The sequence below is a fragment of the Acinonyx jubatus genome, chromosome B2 (assembly GCF_027475565.1).
Source record: "Acinonyx jubatus isolate Ajub_Pintada_27869175 chromosome B2, VMU_Ajub_asm_v1.0, whole genome shotgun sequence".
In the NCBI taxonomy this organism is placed as follows: Eukaryota; Metazoa; Chordata; class Mammalia; order Carnivora; family Felidae; genus Acinonyx; species Acinonyx jubatus.
The window spans coordinates 135,426,986-135,450,066 of NC_069385.1; the positions used below are offsets into that span (position 1 = coordinate 135,426,986).

Sequence of the window (23,081 nt, forward strand, 5' to 3'; positions counted from 1 at the left end):
AGGAAAAATATATGAACGAAGGGATGCATCCAGGAGTGGCCTACTTACCATCATTCCCAATGACCCACTGGGAATCTTTGTGCCTCCTGTCCATGGAGTTCTGGGCTTTTCGGGGTTAAAAGGCAAGATTCCCCAAAGGTCCCATGAAACCACAAGTTAGGACTACTGCTTGGGCACTTTGAACTCCCGGGTCCAGGGACCAGCAGGCAAGCAGAGCAGTCGCCGCCTCGGCAGAAGCAGTTGAGCTTAACCAGCAGAGGAAATAGGGCCGCCATTACAAGATGGAGGCAGAAAGGAACATGCAGACCCAGGAGATCCACCAGAATGCCTCGTGGTCCAGTTGTGATTGTGAAAGGAAAAGCAGCAACCGAGGCTTGAGTGGGTGCGTTTGCTTTGAGGAATGTGGTCAGCTGGCATCTCCTAGCTGTGAATCCTTCAGGTATACCACACATCACGATCTTCTCAGGGTGGCCCCAGCCAGTGATGAAGTCTAAGGGCCCAGCCATTCCAGCCACCACTGGACTCCTCTCACGATAAGCTTGGCCCTGGACCTCCTTGTTGGACTGTGACAAACTCTGTTGGCTCTCCATCGCCATCTGGTGGTTCCCCTGGCCCAATCCTGCCCCTTTCCACACCCTTCCACGGGTGTCACCCCACACGAAGCTTCTGCCCTCCTCACGTCATCTCAACACCCGCTTCCCAGAAGAGCCAACTGACACGCCGTTGAAGCCGCGTGAGGTCTTTAAAGTCTCATTGATCAGTCTCTCTACGTTAGGGTATCTTGGGGCGTTTTCACAATAAAAAGTTTTCACGAATTAATTGCTTTATTTATTTATTATTTATTTTAGAGAGAGAACGTGCACGCGCGAGTGGGGGAGGGGCGGAGGTAGAGATCGAGAATCCCAAGCAGGCTCCACTCACGGTGCAGAGCCCAGTGCGGGGCTCGGTCTCACGAATCACGAGATCATGACCTGTGCCGAAATCAAGAGTCAGTGGCTCAACCAACTGAGTCATGTAGGTGCCCCTAAAGTTTTTCTAACAGAAGAGAATTGAAAAGGGCAAGAAGAATGTCTTAAACGTGAAGGATAGATGAGGAGAAATTAAAATGCCCCAATAAATCCATTAAACTCATTGTTGGGAAAATCAGAAGACATCGCATAGCAAAAGCAAAGAAGAATAACCAGACAGGTTATTTACTTATTAATTTTTTTTTTTTTTTACCAGAAAGCAATTGAGCAGGGGAGACAGAAAAAAAAATTGTTATAATCTTAGAGGTCTTATTTTACGCCAGTCAGCAGTGCGTGAGTAACAAAATGGATTGGAGATAATTTGAAAGAAATTCTTCCAAGATAGGGCAATAAATCTGACCTTGTTTCACCAAGCTTGGGAAAAAGGAGACACAGAATTGAAATATGTTGATGGAAACATATGCTCTCTTCCAGACAAATAGGCCTGCTGGAGGAAGAGATCAGATAGAATGCTACGTCAAGAAGACAGACATCTTTGTGGAAATCCATAGTCGTGTGGATGGATGCGTGCCAAAGAGCAAAGAGATAAGGGAACAGAAACAGAAGGGATATTGTTGTGGTACAGGTGAAGGTTTCTGAAATCTAGCCAATCATCAAAATTGTTTAGGGGACCTTTAAAATGCAATCTCTTGAGTCCCTTGTAAATCGTAAATTCTGGGGTTAGATCCTAAAATGTTATTCCTGCGACTCTCCAAGTAGTCCTGAATGAGGATCGGTTCGGTTTATGAATCCCTAATACACAGACTGGGCCACTGTCCCACTTGAATAAAAAGGGCAATCGTTTCCTAACACATTTTTATTAATTAAAACCATTTTTAATGTTTATTTATCTTTGAGAGAGAAAGAGGCAGAGCACGAACGGGGAAGGAGCAGAGAGAGAGAGGGAGACACAGAATTCGAAACAGGCTCCAGGCTCTGAGCTGTCACCACAGAGCCCGACACGGGGCTCGAACTCACGGACTACAAGGTCATGATCCGAGCCGAAGTCGGACGCTTAACTGACTGAGCCACGCAGGCGCCCCCTAACACATTTTTTTTAAAAAACCAGAGAGGCGTGATTCAATAATGGTGGGGGATTTCAACTTTATAGACAACTCCTGGAAGCCTCATTTGGCCAAAAACAGAACAGCCTGAAACTTGCTAAGTTTCTAAAAAGATCAAGCACGCAAATGCAGAAACTACTGTCCTCGATTTAACTCTGACCTTCCAGGGCAACGTAGTGTTTATCAGAGAGGATGAGAAAGGAATCTCAGAGAAAAGGTCACCCAGGGCACATGGTGTGAGCCAGCGGATACAAGGTAACATGATTCAGAGACCGAATTCAGAGGTAAAGAAAGGCATAATTGCAAGGCAGGAAGAAGGAAGTTTCATTGTATGCAAAATGTTTCACAGATTTCTCAAAACATTCAAATCTCACAATGCAGATACAGGTGACGGCATTGAAAAAGAGACAGAAAGTCTAACACAAGTAACAGAACGCAGCACACAAAAATAGAACCAAAACTAACGGGTCACTCCCTTAGAGCTCCAACTTGGGCTGTCGTTTGGGGGACCTTCAAAACAAAATTACAAACACCTCCCTCGCTCCCTGAAGTTTTGGTTCAATTTGTCTACGGAGAGAAATCAGCATAGATCATTTTTTCTTAAATCTCCCCTGCGTGATCCCAATATTCAGTTATGGTTGCAAACCACTGCTCTGGATGCTCAGATTTCATTTTTTTAATGTTTATTTATTTTTAAGGGGGGGAGGGGGAGAGGGGCAGAGGGGAGAGGGAGACACAGAATCCGAAGCAGGCTCCAGGCTCCGAGCTGTCAGCACAGAGCCTGATGCGGGGCTCAAACTCACAAACTGCTAGATCATGACCTGAGCAGAAGTCAGAGGCTTAACCCACAGAGCCACGCAGGCACCCCATGGATGCTCAGATTTCAAAGGACGGGATGCAGAGGAGCACAAACCAAAGGAGTGTGTAAGAAAGTGCCAGAATTTTATCAACACGACCTGGGGCTGGCAAACGAACAAAAAGGCAAAAACAAAAGCAGAATACCTTTCAGCTATATTTGGGGGGCACTGGCGATCAGGGACAGGCTAGGCACGCTGTCTGGGAAGAAGTCAAGAGAACTTTGAAGGCTGGCCATGAGTAAATACCCTTCCAATTTTCTAAAACGGGTAGCAAATGGATTCTGCAAACTACGGATGATTGCCCTGGGTATGGATCTCACACGAGATTCCAGAATGTGTTACTAAAGCGATGTTATAATAGGCACCCAAATGACAAAGAAGTGATTATAGGACCCAGCATGAGCTCGCGAGAACTTGTCCTGTTAGCCCGGCCCATTTCCATTCCTCAGTGGGGGGTTGGCAGATAGAGACAATATACGCACATTTCCACTCAGGCATCTGGACTTGAGCACAACAATTGGCGATTTCTCTAATGATATACTTCTGGTGAAGACAGAGAAGAAAGGGTTCGATGCTAGAGCGTTTTAGTGGGCTATTAACTGTTCAGGAGTCATATTTAAAGAACACGCGTTAATGGATTGATGTCAAACGTGGTGAGGGCTTCCTAGTGTCCTGGTGATCTGCCAGAGAAGTCGCTTGCAGCCCTGTGCAAACTCTGGATTTTTATCAGTGACCTGGATGAACATCCAAGGGGCCTGCTCACTACTTCTAGAGGAGACAGAGCTTGGTGTGATAATGCGATTATTTTATAGCAGAATCAGAGCCTACAACGGATTTTCGAGGGCCTGGAATGACAGGGGGAAAAAAATCTAAAAATAATTAGATTTAATAAAGTTGAGAGTTCAGTACGAAGTCCTAAATTCTCACGGTACTTGGAGGGAGACATTCAGTGTAAAGGCAGCTGGTGTTTCTTACGAGAGCTTCAAGAGCTTCCGTCAACAGTGAATTTCACAGCGATTAAACACAACGTAGCTCAAAACAAAACCCGAAAATGGCAGAGTACCACTCTCATAAAAGTCAAGAATCTATTGGAGGAGGAGGGCCTGGTCACCGTGGTCTCCGCTGCCCAGCTCATACCTGGATCTTCGCATTTATTTCTGGGTCCCGCCTGGAGAAGGGAGATGCACCCTCTGGAATCTATTTCAGGGAGATTGGTCAGCAAAGTGAAGGGACGTAGAACCAAGCTGTACAAAGAACAGGTGAAGGAACCGTGTTGCTTATTAAGAAAAGACACCGAGGGATAAGATGCCTGTCTTGCAGTCATTGAAAGCCCGTCTTACGGAAAAGGAATTAGACTTTATCTTGTGCAGTTCAACATGATTAAACCAGAACAGGCACCTGAAAGCTTGGGGAGGCCTGAAGGACTTTCCATATGTAGAACCGAGTATTAGTAATGAGGGGTCTGAAAACAGATCCGGCTTCCTCGGGAAGCTGAGTCCGTCACTGACCGCAGGGCCGAGCTGGGTCCTCGCTACAAGGGATGCTGAACAGGAAAATGAGGCATCAGATAAAACTGGATGAAGTGAGCACGCATTCAGGTTCTACTTTGTTACGACTGATATGTGATGACTTAGGTTGGCCTTCTAATTAGTCCTCCAGCGGGCCAGGCTCCTGTGCGCCTCAGGGCCTTTGACTCACTACTCCCGCTTACCCGGATCATCACGTGACTCGCTTCCGAACGGGCATCGGGTCTCGGTCCAGCTTGCACCCCCCCCCCCCCCCCCGCCACCGCCTCATCTGCATAGCTTCTCATTTCCGTCCTTCTCTACCCTTTGTTCTGCTTTCTTTTTCTTCACGGATCTACCGGGGGACGTCGAATTATGGATTTAAACGTCACGTGTTTGTGGCCTCCCCCACCTAGAATGTAACCTCTATTAGGGCAGGCATCTTGTCTAGCACGTTCGTTACTGTATCTTTAGTCCCTGAAAGGCGGCTGAGCCAACGCATATGTCGTTGAACAAATGAACCCAAGTTTGGACCCTGACTGCAGGGCCTTTGAGGCGGGGCTCGGAGGTTACTTTTACTGCCCCATCCCAGCCAGCCTGTGAAGATGTAAGGAATATGATTCGCTGTATCTGTTTCCATCTAATCCAGGAAAATAAGACTTGCTTTCTCTGGCAATGACACTGCTTTCACTGCCCCCCCGGGGGGCACGGACACAACACCTTGGCTAATTTGAACAAGACTCAGCTACAGGTTTTCTTTAAATGAGAGTGTTCTGGTATCTTGGTAAGGAAACTGGGTTTTCTTTGGAGGTAAACTTATTTTTTTTCATGTTTATTTATTTTTGAGAGAGAGATTGGGGGGGACGGGGGTGCAGAGAGAGAGAGACGGGGAGACACAGAATCTGAAACAGGCTCCAGGCTCCCAGCTGTCAGCACAGAGCCCCGATGCAGGGCTCAAACTCACAAACCGTGAGATCGTGACCCGAGCTGAAGTCAGACCTAGCCCACTGAGCCACCCAGGCGCCCCTGAAGGTAATTTAACCTTCAGTTGCCCACTGGCTCTCTGTCGCAGGTGGGGAATTGCAGGCTGCCTACTGCCTATCCGAACAGCCCCAGGACACACAGCAGGGAGGGACAGGGACGACCCTCCAAAGCCAGTCATTAAAACATCTGTCTGGAGTTCTGGGTCAGGAAAAATCATAGAGCCTCATGGGAGCGAGCTAGTGAAATACTGGCCAAATTAGGCCTGGGAATTATTGGTATGTTTAATTTATCCGGATGATCCCCTCGACCCCTACTACCCCCAGAAGTGGCTGTGGCTGCACATTTATTAAATGATGCTGAACTTAATGCTCTGGGCTAAAATATTAATCACTCATTCACTGCCCAAGGGTTCGTGTCAAACGGTTAGGGCATCCGGGCTGTGAAGGCCACCTCTGAACCCCAGAAGCAGACGTTATGCGCAAGGAATACGCAAGTGGAGAAGCCACTTTAAACCTGGGTTGGGTTTTTTTGTGGGTTTTTTTTGGCTTTTTTTTTTAAGGCACACAAACATGAAAAGAAACTGTAACGTGTGCATGTTAATTATAGCTTCCGTCTGCACGGGAAGGAGAAAACCAGCAAATGAGAATAATAGTTACCGATGCCGATGCTGGTGATGGTGATAAGCCTGCCGCGGACGCTCTCCGAAGGCTCTACATGTAACAGTTTAACCCTCACAACAGCCCTGTGAAGGGAGCACCCCACCCCCATTTTACAGATGAGGAAATGGAGGCAGAGAGTGGTGAAGACACTGTCTGAGGTCACACAGCTAATAAGCAGTAGACCTTGGCCTTCTCTCCCGGCCTATGCTCTTGACCGCCGTGCGGTGCAGCTTCCTCCAAGTTTCCGGAGGCACGTCCGTAACCCCCGGATGGAAACACCGGGTTTGGCACAAGCCGGCCCTGAGGGCGAGGGCGAGCCTCTCGGAGCTGCACAGGTTCATTTACGCACTTTTCCCGTTCATTTCGCGGGCAGCTCGCGCGGCCTGGGAGATGGGCCCCGCGCGGGTTCTCACTCTTGCGGACTCGCACCTTCTCTCCTTTCGCACCCGTGGGAGATTCTCCCACGAAAGAAAAGAGGCCCAACCTGTCGGATACACGGAGCGAAGAACGAATGCATCGGACACCCCACCCGCCTAGCATCTAGTCCCCAGGCGAGACACATACCTGGGAGAGGGGGGCGCCGGGACCTGCGCGCAGGGACTCTCGTGTGACCGTCCTCGTCTCCTCCCAGCCCCGCGTGCAGTGACATCAAGTTTGGGTCCTTGAAATCAGCCCCCCGGGGTCGGGGGGTGGGAGGGGTGGTGGGATATACACCATGAAGTCAGCGGATGCTGCGAATTAAGGTGCGTGTGAGCTGGCGCTCCGACAGGGCGGCTGCCCAGCCTCCAGGGCACACGCCGTGCGCTGCCTCCCCGAGGGACAGAACGACGGGCCTTGCACCACTCTGCTCTCCGCAGCGACCGCATTCGGGACAATGCAGAGCACACGTTCGTCTTGCCTCATGATTCCCTCCAGAGCCGTTATCATCCGTCACGCAGAACTTTCATTACGAACATTTCCACTCCAAAGAGGCACGAAACCACCAAAGTCGGCCGACTCAAGCCTTCTCTGGCCCCGTTGTGCCCAGACCAGCATTTCTTCCCGTCTGCTGACTCCCGCATTCCCACCGCCCGCGTGCCCAGCTCACACCTTCAGCTCTTTTGCACCCCCCCCCCCCCCCCGGGCTCTGTTGAATTCTCTAGGCGCCTGATGTCGGTTCCCGGCCCGCCGGACCTGCCTCCCGGCTCCAGCTTTCTCACCGCGGAGTTCCCCTCGGGCCTCGGTTTCATCATCTGTAAAACGGGGTTATGGTAGTGCCCAACCTCATAGAGCTGGTCTGAGGATTGAAATGCGAAGGTATGTGAGGCCCATAGCCGCCCCCGGCAGGAGAGTAGAGGTTGCTGTTGCTTCCTTACACGCTCTCTCGACAAGTAACTCTTTACGCTTTTGCACCCACCTGCTGCCTGCTCCTGCCCAGGGAGAGTGTGACAGGGCACGTAGGCCATCCGCTTCCCTACCCCTTTGAGGATGCTCACAGCGCTCCCTTATCCTGAAAGGTCTTTCCCTACTTACCGAACTCCTACGTGTCCTTCAAACCCCTTCTCAAATGCCACCTTCCGTACGGAACTTTGGCTGATCCTCGATTGCCGGTAAACTTTGGCTTCTTCGCTCTCTGGGAGGCCGCTGGGTTCTCAAGTGATAGCATGACCCTTCCCCCATCCATGTCCCTCACTATGCCTGATAGAACTCTATGGGGGGGGGAGGGGGGCCAAGGTGCCGAAAAGCACTGTTACGGTGTAAATGCGCCCTGGGAGGGGTACACGTTTGTCCCACGGGCTGCATTGTTAGGTATTCCTTAGCACCGATTAATTTCCCAGGATTGTGGGATCAGAGCCCCGGAAGGACTCCGAGAGGTCATGGGCTGACCTTCCTATTTCACCGATGAAGAAGCCGAGGCCCAGAGACCGACTTAGCCGACATGACACGGCTGGGCTTAGAGCTGGCTGTGACACGCCACCTCCTGTTCTGGCCATCCCACCAGGCTCCTGGGAAAGCAGGACAAAGCCTGATAGAGGTGGGTAAGAGGACAATGGTCTGAGCATGGAGAGCTTCCAAAAAAAAGACTGGAGGGGCCACCAGGAAGGCAGGACCAGCAGGGGCAACACGAGGACATGAGTCCAACGGTCAGGAGAGAATCAGGCAAAGGGCTCAGAGTTTCTGGAGTCTCAGTCCTGGGGGGCAATTATCCACCTGCTTTATCTTGTGTCCGTATTGGAAGCCTCCCTACCCACAGCCCTGGCCCCGCCACAAATGGCCACATGCAGAAGCCATCAGGCTGGGAGCCCATTATCACTCTATTATTTAGGATGTGGGCTTCTTTCATTTCCTAATGGCTGCATGGGTTCCTGTCCTCGGAAGAAACGCTGAAGTCTAAAATAGCCACCACCAACCCGCCACCTCGCCCCACCCTCCATGCCTTTTCTCTGCTGTATGTTCTTCTGCGTCGATGTGCTTCTCACCTCTTGAAATCATCAGCGTTGGTTCATTCATTCATTCATTCATTCATTTTCTTATGCACTGTCTGCTACCCCATTAGAAACGAACCTGGAAGGTTAGGCACTTTGTCTTCTTAGTACAGATTAGGTGCTCAGTAAATACTGCCCACATCAATGAATGAGTAAGAGTCATAACTGGACCGTGTTCTACTGATCAGCATCTGTTCGTTTCCTCCCACATTTCTGGGGTTTCCATTCTGTTCTTTCTCATACTCCTTAAGTTTACGGTTTCTCTCAATACTTTTGATCCTTCCTCCTTTTCTTTTCTTTCTTTTTTTTTTGTAATGTTTATTTATTTTTGAGAGACAGGGGTGCAGAGAGAGAGACACACACACACCCAGAATCAGAAGCAAGCTTCAGGCTCTGAGCGGTCAGCACAGAGCCCAATGCGGGGCTTGAACTCACAAACCGTGAGATCATGACCTGAACCGAAGTCAGACGCTCAACCGGCTGAGCCACCCAGGCGCCCCGATCCTTCCTCCTTTTCTAATGTAAGCATTAACTTTCTAATGGGTTTAACTGCATTCCCAAGTTTTGATTTCTAATATATTAATTATTCAAGTACTAGGTTTTTGTTTTTGTTTTTTTTAGTTCCAAGTATGTTTAAATTCTCATTAGGATTTCTTTTTTGAGCCATAAGTTATTTGGACGCCTGTGTGCATGTTACATGTACTGTATGTCTTTAATTTCCCAATGAGTGTGGTTTTCCTACATTGTGTTTAATATATTATTTCTAACTTAATTTATTTGTCGTATGAAACCCCAATATGGGCGAACATAATCTTTTGAAATCCAGTTTGATGGCCCTGGCAGTTGAGCAGTCTGCATTAATATTTCATGTGTTTTGAAAATAAGGTATTTTCTCCTACAGCGGGGTGCCATGCTCTATGCGGGCCTGTCTGATCAAGGTCACCAATTGTGCCTTTCAGACCTTCCATATCCCTCCTTCTGGTTGGGTTATTTCTTTTCTTTTTTCTGTCCCACCGTTAGCCTCTAGTTGTTTGAAAGCTAAAGGTTTTGGCCTAGCCTCTAGTGCTCCCTCTTCCTCTTAAACAGGACAAAGACCTTATACAACCATGATCGAGCCTCTCCCCTCTTACATGCTGTTTGTCTGTAATATTGTGGATTCTCTGACTTAGTTTTCCGCACAAACCAGGCATTATGTTTATTGTTCTAAAGTCTTTTATTTAGGTTTGCTTACGTCTGTGCTCTCATCATTCCTATCTGTATCTCAGACCTTTCACCTGGGACCACTTTCCTTCTAACACAATCTTTCAGAATTGGCTTTGATGGCAGTCTTTCTGTGGTAAACTCTGCCCGATATGGTTTGTCTATAAATGTGGTTGTTGTACCCTTATTCATAAAAGCTAGTTTTGCAGGATGCAGTATGGTAAACTGGTACATTTTCCCTGAGAACCCTGAAGACATTGTTCCTTTGTCCAGAAATTGCCACTAATGCTGATGAGACGTCACCTGGTTTTGCTCACTGGCTACTTTGGAAAAATCCCCTCTATCCTAGTTGGTATTCTGAGCTTTGCCGGTGGTGGTTCATGCTGTGTATTCCTTTTCATCTTGCTTAGATTCCAGTAACTCTGGAAAAGTCTCAGCCGTGATCTCTCTGGATACTGCTCTTCCGGAGTCTAATGGTCTCCTTCTAGAACACTGATTCGACAGAAGTTTAACCCTGTGATGCCCAGTAGAGTAGTCACTAGCCACACGTGACTCTTTAGGACATTTCCATCACTGGAGAAGGCTCTGTTGGACAGCAAGGACAGAGTTCTTCATTCCACTCTTACTTTCTCTTAACCTTTCTCTCACATTTTCTGACTCTTTGTCTCGTAGGACCACAGACTGAATGGTTTGTTTAGGTCAATCTTCTGGTTCACAATTTCTCCGTTTCTTCAGCCTCCTTCATCATTGATTTTCTTCAATTCTAACTATTATATATTTTTCATTTCTAAACCATCCATCTACTAATATGTTAAAATATATGAAATATGACACTAAGTGTACCTAGTGTGATTCCAACTCAGGATTTTTTTCAGATTAGATTTTTACATGTGCGAGATTTAGTCAGCCCACCAATGTAGTGCAAATTCAGACTGAAAACGTGTATGAGAGTTGGCTTAGGGTTACACGTTCTCGTGGGGAGCTCTTTGATGGACAGATTTCTAACAGTCCCTTTCTGGTGGTGGAGTTTATTTCTCTTTAATCTCACAGGGACCATATAGTTCCTCGGGCTCCCAACTTAACATGTGGGGGTGGGGGATGGAGACTGAGGGGTAGACAGCGCCTTCCTGTTTTATTCCTCACCTTGAGAAAGCCCTAGGTTTTACATCCTGTCGCGTACACCCTGTGAGGCCAGAAAAACTAACGGTATCTCAAGCCATTATGGTTTGGCAGTAAGTCCTGGGGATATTTGGCAACTCACGGATTTTATAGCATCCCTTCTTTTTGTTCCAAACTCTATAACCTTAGGATAATCATCATGCCAGGCCCAAATGAAAGACATTCTGCAAAATACCTGACCTGTACTTTTCAAAACCGTCAAGGTCACGAAATACAGGAGGAGACTCATGCGACGTGACAGGTAAATGCACTGTGGGGCGCTGGCCTGGATTCTGAGACGAGGAAAACCGGTGAACTCTGTGCGAAGTCTGCAGTTTAAGCTAATAGGAAGGTTTTGGCAAATGTACCCCAATGGTAGAAGATGATAACCTTATGTGCCATCTTGGTGACTTCTCTGTAAATCCATCATTCTTCCAAAATCCAAAGTTTATTTAAAAAGAAGGCTCCGGGGGCGCTTGGGTGGCTCAGTCAGTTGAGCGTCCGACGGCAGCTCAGGTCATGATCTCGCGGTTTGTGAGTTCGAGCCCCGCGTCGGGCTCTGTGCTGACCGCTCAGGGCCTGGAGCCTGCTTCGGATTCTGTGTCTCCTTCTCTCTCTGCCCCTCCCCTGCTCGTGTTCTGCCTCTCTCTGTCTCAAAAATAAATAAACATTAAAAACATAATAAAAAGAAGACTCTGGTGATTTCCGGCTTTTTTTCCAGCCAGGTAGGTGGTCCACTGAAAAAGATGTTTCTTCCTGTAATCAATAGTTTAGTTGTATATTTGGGAGAGTCCTGTAGGGTATCTACCGTACCACCGGAAGCAAATCCCCTTACACGGGGAAGAATAGGTCAGACTCACAATAACCAAATGTGGCCATTATAATGCATGAAATGTGACGGAACCGGAGTGGGATGTGCCTAAGGACCCGGGCTCGAGAGCAGAGGGAACCCTTGAGAGCACGCAAACGGTCCCAGTTATAGAAAAGGAAGATGGGTTTACATTTATCCCTCAACAAAGGGAAGGTAATCAGACCTGCTGCCTGTACGTAAAACTAACTGAAGGCAACACATATCCACACTTGCTCGAATAGAGCTTGTTAAGGGCTAGTTTATATGCCTCCTCCCCGACCCCCCCCCAATTTAGGTGGTGAAGTGGTCACCCCCGGTACCTCAGAAGATGACTTTGTTGGACAAGAGGATCTTTTCAGAGGTAATGGAGTTAAAATGAAGTCATTGGGATGGGGTCCTAGTCCAGTAGGAATGGCGGCGTCTTTATAAGAGAGGAGAAATTTGGGCATGGACACGTGCACACGGGGAGAACACCACATGAAGAGGAAGGCGTAGGTTAGGGCAGTACGTCTACAAGTCAAGAAACACCAGCAGACCACCCGAAGCAGGAGGGAGGCATAGCACCGTCTCCCTCACTGCCCTCAGAAGGAACCAGCCCTGCCAACATCTTGGTCTTGGCCTTGGACCCTCCTGAACTGTAAGAATATAAATGTCTGTTCTTTAAGGCACCCAACCTATGGTACCCTATTAGCCCTAACGGACTACAACAGCTGTTCCCTAAGACTCAATGTAATGTCTTCGCATTAGGAGAAATAGCCCACCCGGGTCTGCAGCGTGGACCTGCTTCAGACCATGTATTCTTTAACTGTCTGAAGTCCCCTGGAGGGGGCAGGAGAGATCCTGTGACCCGGGGTTCAATGCCACCCCCGGCAACATTCCCATCATTGGGCAATGACCTCTCCTATTAATATTTCAGTTCCACAGAGAGGTCCTGGAATACAGTCAATTATTCTCTTTTAGAGTGCTCTCGACCTGAAAAAGCACAATGTTCTTATTGACGCTGCACTTTAAAAAATGTTCTGAAGTAAATCCACAGGGCACTCTGGCTATTCAGATCGGGAAATGGGTTAACCAATAAGGATATAAAGACACAGAGAGATGTTTTGGCAAGATCACACGGCAGTCCGTGCCAAAGATGGGAACAGAATCAATGCTCCATTGCAGCGCATGGTCAAGGATCTGAATGCCTCCAACAGTTGACCTTGTCAGCCCCTGGAGGTTATGGGCCAACGGGTAGAATCTCCAGGCCTAGAAGGCTGCTGTTGTCTCTTCCGGCCCAATAAAACCCAATTCTGGTCTCTCGCAACTCACAAAGCTAAACATGTCTTTATGGCTTACCCCCAGAGTTACCCCCCAAAGACCCCAAATCATGTGGAGAGATAGAGACACAGTGGAATCTCAGACCCTCCAGCAGAGCTAATGGGCTACATCCAGAACCAGACTCAACCCTTCTAGAGAAGGTAGAACTTTTCTCTATTGCCAAGGATGTACACCCCTTGCCTTTCTCTTAGCATGGTCCCCACCCCCTCCGTCTACACCACAATATTAGAAGCAAACGTGAAGCAGATGACCCAGAGAATTCTGAACCAAAGAGGTTCAGATGGGGGAGAGGGTACAATTAAATCACTGACACACACTATTCTCTGAGAATGCCAGTCCACACCACAAGTGGCCCGGGACACACACAACCCTCCCTTGGATTCCAAACTCCTGCACCACCTCTCCTCCAGCTAAGTTTCTCCAGGCCCCAGATTAGACACTCACAGCACAGAGTGTAGCACCAAGCACATGTCCGTGGTTCCCTCAGCACCTCTTGACCCCAACACTTCCTCATCACCCGCAGTGCTGGTGACAGAGGTGCTCTCGGGCTACTACAGAAGCAGCCTCCAAACCAGCCCCGTCCAAAAGGGAGACAAGGCAAGCCACATGGACAGAATTTGAAGTGTAGCAGCCCCTTTCTTAAAAGAAACACGTGAAATCACCTTTAATGGTGTTTTCCATTTAACCCAGTATATCAAAAATATCTTTTCAACATGTAATCAGTGTACAAAGTTATTAATGGGATAGTTTGCCTTTTTTTTTGGTGAAGTCATCAGCTAGTTTGGACCAGCTGCATTATGAGAATGGCTGCCATATTTAATAGTGTCAACGTAAGAGTTTCAAGTGATCTCACAGTTTCAAGTCTTGGGAAGGTGTATGATTTTAGAGACAGACATTTTCTCTCAGCCATCTTTGACCTTTTCACTGGGATCAATGAGAGAAGGTCCAATAAATTCTTTTTTGTTCCAGTACGCTCTAATTGAACCCAACTCCCTGCTTTTACATACTCAGTTGTCTGTCTGAAAGGATCCTTCCCCCTTCATTTCCTGTTTGTCTCCAGGAACCCATTTTTTCTAGTTGTTCTTCTCCAGTTCCAAAGGCAATTCTTTAGTTAACCAAAGCTGAAACAAAGATGGCCTCCTTGAGACTCCATGGAAGATTTGTCCATGCTACTTCTTTTTTTTTTTATTTTTTTTAACGTTTCTTCATTTTTGAGAGATGGAGAGAGACAGAGCATGAGTGGGGGAGGGGCAGAGAGAGAGGGAGACACAGAATCGGAAACAGGCTCCAGCCTCTCAGCTGTCAGCACAGAGCACCATGCGGGGCTCAAACCCATGAACTGTGAGATCATGACCTGAGCCGAAGTCGGATGCTTAACCGACTGAGCCACCCAGGTGCCCCTGTCCATTCTACTTCTGTTGTACCTAGTACAGTTGCAGTGAACTTGCTTGAGACCCTTTCACTTCCCTTACAAGACGAAATTATTTCAAAAACAGGGGATATATCTTACCTCCCTACATCCTAAACGTATCAAGCACAGTTTCTTGCACAAGGCTGCTTACGACATGGCCGCTTGGTTCCTCTAGAGTGGATGGTCCAACAAAGAACGAGGAAAGCAAACGAGACACAACCACGGTGTCTTTTAAAACCTGACCTTGGAAGTAACACGCCATCACTTTTGCCATATTCTCTTGGTCACACAGATCGCCTCTGTCCGGTGTGAAAGCGGGCTCACCGAGTATAAGTACCAGGAGGTGTGGGTCCTTGGGGGCCGTCGCGGAGGCCGAAGGAATGAAACGCCCACTTTTAGACCACGCAAACAGTGAACTTAGCCTTCGATGGCACCTAAGTCATCGACCTGAAGATACTGCGCAGCTAGCAAAGTCAAACCCTCCCCATTCTCTATACACACATCTTCCTACCACAGTGATACTGACACTCAACCCAAGTCCGGTCGGCAACCCCCACCAGCATAAGTGGGCCTTGATATGGATAAATACAGCTCAGTTTGCTGTGATGAATGGATTCGTTTGTAAGGGCTTTCTCAAATTTTTCAAGCTCTACTTCAAAGAGGAGCCTATAAACGTCTAGGCTTTTTTGCAGCTGAAAGCAATCAACCACACAGCAATTGTAAAGAAACGTAAAGGAAACAGTTGTTTCACAAGCTGGAAAAAAAAAAAAAAAAAACACGGAACACTGATCTCAGTGTGGGCAACAAGATGTAGGTAATAACAATATTAATAACATGAGTTCAAATGTGCTATGCTTTCAAAGTCAGTGCTGTCGTCTGGACCTAAAAGTCGTGGTAGGCAAAGATTGTGTGCGTTTCCTGAAAGTTGAAATCCAAAGAGTTTGGTCACCCTATTGATGGTGAACAGGCTTAATGCCCACACCAAAGCTGTACCCTGGTAACCCTTCATGTGCAAAGTATTAAATATACGAACATGGCGAGGCCTCTGGGGCCTCCAGGCACATATGTGGGCAATATTGGTTTGCCTACTTTAATAAGACTGTACCACACGAGGAAAAAAAATGTTTGACTGTGGACTATAACATTTATACATGTGTGTGAAACAGGCATGCAAAAAAAACGTTTAGGTGTGAGATTAAAAAATAGAAATGTTCAGCACAGCGCCTAGAGTTCATAGTAATTCCGTATTGCATATTTAACAGTGGCTAAGAGAATAAATCTTAGAAGTTCTCATCATAAGAAAAAAAGACGATGTATGGTGACCCGTGTTAACCAGACTTATGGATGGTGCCCAATTTGCATGATACACAAATACTGAATCATTATGTGGTACGCCAGGAGCTAATATCATGTTACACGTCAATTACACCTCAATCAAATAAACTCAAATAAAATGGAAATTCTATTTTTTTTTTTTTATCCCCGTGCCATCTCGGGAAGCTCACTTGGAAGACCACTGCCTTAGACAAAATTATCCTTTATCTATTCGGTCGGACTTGCCTGTGGGATACGGCTAGCCAGTGGAGTTGGGGCAGGGTGGGTGAGGGGGCATGCTTCTCCCCTGTACCTATTCACACTTAGACATCCACATGGACGCTACTCAGGAGATTCGTGGAAGAAAAAAATGGATTGAATCATAAGATCCCTGGGGTTTCGGGAATATAGGCGCATGTGTGACAAACAGTAGTATTCCCAGCTGGAGGCTGGGTAGAAAGAGAGAGTAGTGGGTCCCTGAGAGGGAACTCAGAGCAGAGCGTCAGAGTAGCAGAGAAGATGGTGGGTTGGAGGCAGAAATGTGAGCCGATACAGCCAGATAACATTGGGTGCAGGCACTTTTACTATGAAACTCCTGCCGAAATAATCTAGAGTTGGCAGAGGGGGTATTCTCTCTCTTACAGTGGAGATGTCGTCTGGACAGATTAACAGAGGTCTACTGAGAGCCACTGGGGGCGGGTGACTGCATGCTGGGAGTCTCTGCGGGTCTGTCAGGGCTTAAGGGGGAAGTCAAAGCTCAACCACACCAGAGTCAGAGGTGAGGTGTAACACAGGTAGGTCTGAGAACCTCCGGCCCCAAGTACTCCAATACTGGCACTTATCTTTCACCTCCCAAATGTGACCGATCCTTGGAGTAGAGGAGATGCGCCTGTTCCTCTGTCTTTCGGAGAGGTAGAGGCTGTTTTCACCAACAATGCTATCTCCAGCTGCACCAGCAGTGCAGTGGGAGAAAGTTTCTAAATGCAGAATGACACCGTAGTGGAAATTTCCAGCTCGGAGCTATTGTGTGGTCCTGGCTTGGCCGGCCATGGATTCGTACATGACCAGAGCTGATTTCTGGACACACGTGAACACCCTTAGGGATTCTAAGAGAAAAAAAAAAATCTGAGAAGAGAATCCTGGAAGCAATTCAGCTTTCTGCAGCCAGGAAGGGTATTTTTATAACCCTGGTTTCCCTTGTGTGAGCAGACGAGTGAGACGGAGATGTTCCCGTTGAACACCCAAGCCTGTCCTGCTAAGGCCACCAGATGAAGTCCGAGGAAAGTGCCATAAAAGCAGAACAACTAATTCTGGCCACCTCTTTTCACAGGACATCCCACTATCGCTAAAATACATAACGTAACGGCAACTAGAACAATAGCTTCCATTTTAGAACATCACAAAAACATCTGTAGGGGAAATAAATAAAGCCATGACTTTGGCAGAAGAGTGAGACCAAGTAAGTGTGGAAACCAAGTGATCGGCTGCCAGTGTGGAGGTGCTGACACGCCCATTCTTCTCCTCTGCCTGCAGAGACCCCACTAAAATACAGGCAAGAAAAAAAGAAGTGACTCCAACCCGCATGGCCAAGGAGACCTGGAGAGGAGATGACAGCAAGAACTGAGAGCTGGAAGGTCAACTGCAGCTGACTTAGCAGATCAGAGAACGCTGAAACAGACCTGCAGCCGAGAAAGCTGCCGAAACTAACCGTTTTCCCTAAGGAATCCTGGAAACCCAGATGTTCGTGTTACGGGGCCCTCAGAAGGCAAGGAAAACAGGAGGACGAGTTGGGAGATGTGTGAGTAGCATCTGGATCCCCAAAGTCTGTCTTCTGTGTCGTGCGGTCAGATGATTGTCCCTCCCCCCTTGCCTCAGAAGACTAGACGTCTAGAGAAGTTCAGCAAGGTAGACCTTGGGCTCCAAACAGCTGGAGGCAGAGGGAGAGCTTACGCAAAGGGGAAATTGAGGTGAGTCTGCACCCTGAATAATGGGGTTCCCCAACTTTTCCTCCACCGTAGCTGGTAAGAGGTTGGCAGCCAACGTAGCACATTAGGCTGGAGCTGCGCAGTATGGTGGCCACTAGCCGCGAGTGACCGGGTTCCAATTAAGCGAAATTAAACAAAGTTCAAAATTAACTTTTTCGGCTGTACTAGCCACATTGCTAATACCGAATAGCCGTTCGGTGGCTACCATATTGGACAGCGCTGATACTGAACGTTTTCGTGGGACAGCCCTGGATGAGAGAGTCCCTCTCCCGAGGAGACCAACCAGACTGAGAGACAAACCTACAGAGACTGGTGTCCATTGATCACCCAGAGTGACTCCCAACAGCTAACAAGCTCCATTCATGTACATAGAGCTCCTACCAGAAAGTTGGCATCTCACTCTTAAACGGAAGACGGCAAATCTGAATAACCAAATGTCGGAGGGACGTCTCAATTATGGGAGACAAAAGGGGATAATATTCAGGAGGTTGCACCCGTGAAAGAAAAATAGGAACGAATAAAATATGATAGGCAAATAAAAAACTAAATGGACTAGACGGTAAAGTTTCTTGGAAAGCCAAAAAAAAAAAAAAAAAAAAACAAAAAACAAAAAAAAAAAGGAAAGTTGAAAAAAGGAGAGAAAACTGAAGATAACATATCTGTCCATGAAAGTCCTCTTTCAACTCAAAGGAGTCCCAGGAAAAGAGAACTGAGCAAAAGGGGAGGGAAAAAGTTATCAAAGAAGAAATGGATTTCCCAGAACTTTCCAGACTGAAAAGAGCCTCTGAGTGTACAGCACTCTGAATGAAATAAAACATATATCAAGGCATATCATCATGAAACTTTTGAACACTGGAGATAAAGAGGAGACTCCCAAAGGTTTCTGAGAGCAAACGCAAGTCACATACAAAGGATTGGGTATCGGGATCGCACTTGTGTTATCAAAAGTGATACTGAAAGCTGTAAGGCAGAACATCTCTCAAGTCCTAAGGAAAAAATTATTTTCAACCTAAAATTTTATACCCAAAGCGGGGGGTAGAATAAAGACATTTTCAGATATACGAGGGATCAAAAACTTCCTTCTGTGGCAGTCAGTGTGGTCAGGAAACAAGACGGCTCACTCAAACTGAGAAGAGTTTAACTATTTACAGAAATATGGCCAGGGTTAAGGGAATTCAGCCGGAAACGATGAAGTACCCTAAGGCCGGCGGGAGCAGGGAGCTGTTACAATGCTAAGTGCTGAAGGCACGAAAGGAGGCCATATTTCCTGAACATGGATAGACAGCTGTAGCTCTAGGAGACAGCCCCCTCACAGAAGCTATGGCCGCCGTGCACTCACAGGTCAACAAGGAAGGAGGGAGGCACCAGATACCCCAATTGTGTCACGAGGACACTCGGGCATCCTGTAGAAAGGCCAAAATAGGGAAGACCTGAGGCCTCTGGCCCGCAACCAACACCCACTGGCCGTCCGTGTGAATGGCCTTGAAATCAAGATCCTTCAGCTCCAGAACCCCCAAATTCCTGGCTCACAAAAACTATGAGGTAATGAATGCTTATTACATTATGGCACTAACTTCTGCAGTAATTGGTTTTGCAGTAGTAGATATCTGATACATAATTAAGAGGATGAGAAGAAGAGGGAGGGAGAGAGAGAGAGAGTGTGTGTGTGCGTGTAGGGAGGGGAAAGCAAGAAGCTAAATGCTTATTTTTCATAGAAGAGGATAGAGGGAGCATGGAAAACTAAAACTCATAACAGTACTTGAAATAGGGATGAAACATCTGAAAAAAGTGAGAAGTATTTGCACTGGGATATCAAGAATTGAGACTGGAGAGTGGGGTTGCGTCGTAACAACAACGGTAAGAGTTAGCTTTGAATGTTCAACTATATACATGCCAGGCTTTTATAAAACAGATTTTCTTGAAAAGCAACTCCCAAAGACCTCCCCATAAGATCCAATGTAAGGCCGCCTTGTTCAGAGAGGAGTGAGCCCTCAGCTCTCGGATTCAGCAAGAAGGGTAGTAAGAGGGAGTATTGGAGATGAACAGCCAGAGGTCCTAGGTGGAAATACTCAGGGAGCAGAGTCTGACAGCCGCTCGGTGCTGGGCAAGCCGTCCAAATCAGGTAATGAGACCTCAGAGACCCATAGCCACACGGAGATGAATCTGGAGCTTGAAGTAAGAGATGAGGCCTCTGGGTCAACATAAAGGACTCTGGCCATGAAGGGGGCCAGGAGATGTGAGAGCCAGCGTCAGGATCCCTCCAGGACCCTGGGGAAGATGTTGATCCCCAGAAGGGAGCAGTGAACAGCTTAACCTCTGGGCTATTTTAAGGATAAGGGCACTGGAGAAATAATGGCTTTACAGACCCTTATTGGACGTCTAATGTAACTAATGCCAAATCTACAAAGTGGCTCTTGGACTACTGCATGACTACCTTATCTGCACAATAGATGAGGTACATGCATTTCCTTGGCTAAAGACCCTGCGTGGAACAGATCACTATCAGAAATTCACATTCAAATTAAAATAATTAACATCATTACGGTTGTAATTATAACAGTTATTCTTCCATTTCCTAGAGTCTCGACGTATCATTTTAGAGTGGGCACGTATTGTCGTTGTTGTCGTTGGTTTGTTTTGTTTTGTTTCTTAGTGGGCAAGTATTTTAAATTGTTGCAATCACATTCCTGGGGTTGCCTGCTAAATGCCCAGAGGCATTGTCTTCTGAATCGGTGCCAAATTCCCATTAAAATGAATCACCAGCACCAGAAGATTTTTAGTGCCTTACATGTGCAAACCTCCATGATTGCCAAAATGATGGCAATTATTATCATAGTCTGCTCTAAATCTTGTGTCTTGTCAGGACCACTTCTCCCGGGAGAAGCTCACGTTGGTCTGCTGGTCAGTGCCAGCAACACTCTACCCCGTGGCATAGAAGGCTCCCTGAGCTGAGGGTCCGGGGACTTCCTTCTTCTGTCGGGTAGCCTCGTCACTTACAGCCGCCTGAGGCATGCAGACCGAACAGGAAAAGGCCATCCATCCTGCGGGCAGAGCAAACCTTGGGCCTGACATTCCTTATTTGCTTCACAAAGCTCTTGGCTTCCACTTGCCATGCTTTCGGTGTCTGGCCATACTTTAATCATGTTTCCCTCTCTCTTGCCTCATTAAAGCCTGTCGTTCCCAACCCATGTGGGATGCTTGGTCCCTTGACCTTGCCTCTCAGATCTGGCTGCCCCTTTTCCTGATCCTCCGACCCTCCTTTCCTCTTTTTTGTCTCTTCCCAGCCGTGTCTGTCTGGTTTTCTGGCACCAGATCATCAAAGCGCATCGAACTATAGAAATACGATAAGAACGTTCGGATGCCCTCTTCCTGCACAGCCACACCCATACGCAGGTCTCCCTGACTCCAAGACTTATTTCATTATTCAAGACAGCAGGTCGTATTAAGCCACTTCCAAGTGGATAGTCCCTACCCTGTGAGGCTGGCGCAACCCACTCACCTATTCCCGTATTTGCTAGCATGTACTAGATGGTTTTTAAATACAAAAATACAAAACAGAATCTCGCTGAAGATCCCCGGTCAATGATGAAGATAATTGTATAAGTTTATCGCTGGAGAATGAAGCGCCTTTGGATGCAAAAGCCCCAAGTCAAGCTATAAACTATTTCTACGTGGCTTGTGTAGACAACACGCTAGGCCCTGGGCAATAAGGCCTCAACAGGTGGGGAGACAGGAGAGTGGAGGGTCGGTTCCTACCCGTGGGGCTTTAGGTGAACACAGGAAAATACCCAGAGAGGCAACAGTCAATTAAAGCAGTCATCACAACTCACTCTAGAGGTCTTCTGAAAAGTCAAATATCTACAGGAAACCAAGGCAGAGGCTGCGTGGTCAGGCTGGGAATGAATCGTGTGAAAGAAACGATCCCTGTAACAAGGCCAAAGTAGAATCGGGACACGGCGGGACGATTCCGTGCGCCTCATCGTCAGAAAAGGCCAAACCACCTTCGAGGCTCCCTTTCACGATCCCCAAGAGAGCTTGAAACTATATCCAAGGCATCAAGGCGACAAGGACTTCATAAGACGCACCACCGTTTGCCGCTCCTTCATCTCCGCTACTTTCCTCGCGTTCTGTTCTCCCTTTGTGACCAGCACTAAAAGCCTGAAAACAAAAACCGTCCTTCGTGTTTGTCTCTGGAGAGTTTTGAGGGGGCCACACTCCGAGGCACGGTGGCAGCTTCTGAAGGAAAGGAAAGTGAGTTGATTTCCCGGAGGCTGTGCGGAGGGTGGGGGGAGAGAGACTGTGGAGGGCTGAGGAGGATTTCGGGAGAAACCCTGGGCCTCTCACAGAAAATACAGCATGACATCCCACCCCCACTGGCCACGGAACGCGTGGTCTGTCACACCTCAGCACGAGTAACACCACTTTCTCTTGAGGCGCGTTGCTCCTCTGAGGCGAACTGCCTTTGGGTGGCAGGTTGTCGGAAGCCAGCTGGTGGCATGAAACTGCTACAAGAGGGGGGCGTGGGTGGCTCAGCTGGTTAAGCGTCCAACTCTTTTTTTCTTAAGTGTATTTATTTGTTTTGAGAGAGAGAGAGAGAGAGAGAGAGAGAGAGAGAGAGAGAATCCCAAGCAGGCTCTGCACTGTCAGCACGGCGCCCAACACGGGGCTCGAACGCACAAAACAGTGAGATCGTGACCTGAGCTGAAATCAAGACCCAGACGCTTCACCGACTGAGCCACCCAGACGCCCCAAGTGTCTCCAACGTTTGATTTGGGTTCAGGTCACGATCTCGCAGCTTGCGAGTTTGAGCCCCACGTCGGGCTCTGTTCTGGCAGCTCAGAGCCTGGAACCTGTGTCTCCCTCTCTCTCTTCCCGTCCCTCCACTCGTGCTCTGTCTCTCTCTCTCTCTCTCTGTCAAAAATAAATAAGCTTTAAAAAAACAAAAATACTGCTACAGGAACCAGAGTTCACCGTCCCTCTCAGTTGTCGACTGTATTCCTCTAGGAATGTTATAAAACCATCAAAATGCGCTTTAAAACCAAGGCTGGTAAGTGATCTGTCCAGGGCCAGAACAAACTCCTCTGCGGCTTCGTGGAAAATTTACCACTGGGTACCCTGAGCACGTAGCGCCACAAGAGGCTCTAAGATGACAAGGGCCCTTAGAGCTTTTATACATAGAGAGAGAGATTATTCTAATGGAGCAGTTGCATGGGGCAACGGCTAAGAGCACTGGCTTGGAGAGCCAGGTGACCAGTGCTCAACTGCAGCACTCACTGGGCTTTATGACCTTGGATTAGTTACT

General features: G+C 47.7%; 1 long non-coding RNA gene across 1 annotated transcript; it reads right to left on the bottom strand.

Annotated features, from left to right (window-relative positions):
- Window positions 1-850: 850 nt before the first annotated feature.
- Window positions 851-10,191, bottom strand: LOC128315437 (uncharacterized). The gene is made up of 3 exons (XR_008298184.1): window positions 10,059-10,191; window positions 4,327-4,471; window positions 851-971 (listed from the first exon to the last, which is right to left on the bottom strand). It is a non-coding gene; the product is annotated as an uncharacterized LOC128315437 (long non-coding RNA).
- Window positions 10,192-23,081: the final 12,890 nt, after the last annotated feature.